The sequence below is a fragment of the Vanessa atalanta genome, chromosome 29 (assembly GCF_905147765.1).
Source record: "Vanessa atalanta chromosome 29, ilVanAtal1.2, whole genome shotgun sequence".
In the NCBI taxonomy this organism is placed as follows: Eukaryota; Metazoa; Arthropoda; class Insecta; order Lepidoptera; family Nymphalidae; genus Vanessa; species Vanessa atalanta.
In genome coordinates this window covers 4,824,617-4,828,333 of record NC_061899.1, presented here as the reverse complement: position 1 = coordinate 4,828,333, position 3,717 = coordinate 4,824,617, and positions in this window count along the sequence as shown.

Sequence of the window (3,717 nt, the reverse complement as noted above, 5' to 3'; positions counted from 1 at the left end):
ATTTTTTAAAATAAAAAAGAATTGTAATGTAAAAAATATTTTAATTTGAGTTACTGTTAGTTTTTTTTTTCGTAACACAGTTTTTATTGTAGTTTATATATAATAGTTGACGTTTCGTTCGATTAATGAATTTATAATGTTTAAATAATTAACTTTAATTATATTTAAATCTTCGCACGCATATCTAAAGAGTTTACACCGAAAATAAATTTTGAATAATATTGCCAGGTGAAAAAAAACGTGCCTTGGAGTTTGCTAGACGAAAAAAAAAAAATGTACATAGTTTATATGTTTTTTTTCTATCGTTATAATCGCTAAAAATAAATCACTTAACCTTAGTGACGTAATGAATACGTATTTAAATTGTTGTTTTGTAAGTTTGTGTATAATTTTGTGGCATCTCGAATAGCTTCAGACGGCGATACTTAAAATACGGATGATATTTGTACTTAAAATTTGATTTTAAATTAAAAAAAAAACGCAAGCATTTGATGGTTGCTTGAAAAATTTATGGAATTTTTATACGTGACGTCACCGTAACTCTAGAGAAAGACTCTTTTGAAACATGTTCAAATTATGGTCTATATTATGACGCTGATAACCTTATCATCATTGCTAGAAAAGCTCTTTGCATTTTCTAATCTAAAATATTATGTCCCTTGTAACTGTCAGTCCACTGGCTCACCGAAACTGGAACACGTATAAAAAGTCAGTCGGATCGCTGAATCATGTTCAGTGACATAATAACTCTGAAACGTCGTCTAAAGCACACTTAATAAGTGATTCAACACTTTATTAAGTCCACATTTCCGAAAAGGTGAAAATTAAAAAAAAAAAGCATTTTTGTAGTACTTACGTGTAACTCAATTTTGTGATTTCGATTAGCTTAGGTATTTTTTTTTTAATTGAAAGCAGCCATTAATTTTATTTATATATATTTTGTCTGTATATATTTATGACTTATCGGGAATTAGAAAGAGACGGCAAGATATTTCTATTCCGATTTCTCATTTAAATATCTTTGTGTTAAATCTTTTATGTAAAGCCAAAGATACTTTTTTTTATAAAAACATAAATTTAAATTATATTTAAATGCTGCTATAATAATATTTAATTAGTTATTTAATAGTTTAACTTATATTTATATAAAAATAATAATAATAAACTTTACTTTAAGTATTAATTATAATAACAATACTACTGAAATTATTGTAAATAGACTTTCAATATAACGTTATACAGATGTTTGTTTGATTAATGTAATTTTATGACAATTTCCATGTAATTTTATAACTCACAGACTCATCTTATATAAATACTAGCTTAACCTGCGGTTTTACTCGCCCGAAGTTCATAAGACACAAACTTAAAACCCCCTTTTTACCCACTTAGGGGTATAGTTCCGTGAAATCCGTTCATAGCTGATGTCTACATCCCCTAAGAAACCTGTCAAGTTTAAGTTTGTAGGTGTTATAGTATCTGAGATTTCGCTTTTACATAGCCGAGATGGCCCAGTGGTTAGAACGCGTGCATCTTAACCGATGATATCGGGCTCAAACCCAGGCAGGCACCACTGAATTTTCTTGTGCTTAATTGGTGTTTATAATTCATCTCGTGCTCGGCGGTGAAGGAAAACATCGTGAGGAAACCTGCATGTGTCTAATTTCAACGAAATTCTGTCACATGTGTATTCCGCCAACCCGCATTGGAGCAGCGTGGTGGAATATGTTCCAAACCTTCTCCTCAAAGGGAGAGGAGGCCTTTATCCCAGCTGTGGGAAGCTTTACAGACTGCTAATGCTATATAGATAAAAATAATTTGTTATGTTTGACATTGTTTCAATAGATAACTATAAACTTGACATGTATATTAATATTTTCACGGATAAAGTGTTTCGTAACTCGCCTATAGATGGCGCTACAGCACGTCAACATATGTACCTTTAAACCAAACATCATTATTTATATATGTAGACATTATCTATCTGTACATTCTTTCGAGTTCATTTCATAGTACAATTATACATAGTCATCCTTCCGATTTTCCCTTAAAGTTAAAATTACCAAAAATTTATTCTTAGTGAGAGTCTACGTCGGAAAGGGAACATATAGTTTCGGATATCTCGTAATGCTTGATATTTCGTTTATATTGGACAGCGTCGTGAGTTATATAATTATTTTGTACGTTACTATTAACAAATATACACACTATACATATAGAGGATTAATTTAATCTAAATCATTGACATTTCGACTTTTATAAATACATATTAATCTTGTTTGGGGGGTTCAGTTAAACAATGCTGTTCTTGAATGTCAAATTAATAATTATATATCTACACCCTGTACAAGATAGCTTGATATTTTTGACAGATGTAAATATTTCTGATCGACATAACTTTGCAATGACGAACAAATTATTTTCTGAATTTAATTATTTTTAAAAATTGTAAAAATATTTAATATTATAAATTATGATATTCGAAAATTTTAAGACTTTTTCTGTTATATATTATTGCTTCAAAGTAAAATTTAAATAGAAACACTGAAAATAATAGACGCTTGTACAATGTTACAAATATCGGACGGTAGGGACGCGAATAACAGGCAGTAACTGCTACAAATATCGATTACAAAAATCCTTATTAAAGATCATTGTTAAGTTATTGTTACCAACGGGGTTCCTTTTGGTTGGGGTCTCTTTAGCTGGTATAACTCTTTTTAGAAAAATAAGTTTAAATAAAATTGAATTCTAATTTGAATTACGCATTCCATCGTTCCATCGACTGTTATATATGTTATATTTTCTGTTTCTCATCACTAGCCCGTCTGTCAAAAAGATCGAGCTAACTTGAACAGGGTATAAGTTAAGAAAAGTGCGTTAACTAGACACGAACCAAACAATGTTTATAAGGGAGGCAGTTTTATAAATATCTCGTTATTAACAATAATTTTAGAAATTGTAACATTGAAAATTGTTAATTAAACGATTGTTTAATATCACAATCGTTTTTGACAGCGATTGTCATTGTGATGGCAATATTTGTTGGTTTTTTTTTTTTTTAATTAATTTTGATGTTACAACTTCTAATGTTACTAGAGATAATAATGTGTATCGGATTTGTACAAATTCCTTTTATTATAGATAATAGTGATTTCCATAGAACGTGTACGTGGTATAAACGAAACTAAAAAAAAAACCACTTTTATATATTTTTAAGTGTTTTTTTTTTAATAAATCATTCAAATATATTAGATAACTGAAAATAATTGATATTTGTTTGTATCGTACCGATTCGATTGAAATTTACTATATTCGTTGTGATATAGGCGTTTCCACATATATGGCAACATCTGTGTTCTTAAAAGTTGCCAACGATTACGATATTGTACGAATTTTTGTTGGCAACGTGTAAGTTTCAGATTTCTCCATGTGTGGGCGCAGCTTTATGTTAGTTTCGCAATATTTTGTATCAACCTGTAACTAGTGACGGAAATTTAAATAAATTGTTTAAAATATTTGGTGTTTATTTTATTTAAATCCCACAGTACGTTTTTTAAAAAGTTTAAATTAATATAGTCGTTGATCTACCTCTACACTTGAAAAGCCAATATTATCCCAAATATTTTATGGCTTCACTAACAAATTTTTAAATAAATAATAAATATATATGTTTTTAAATTGAACGTTATCGTTCGGTCACATATGGAATCTTTT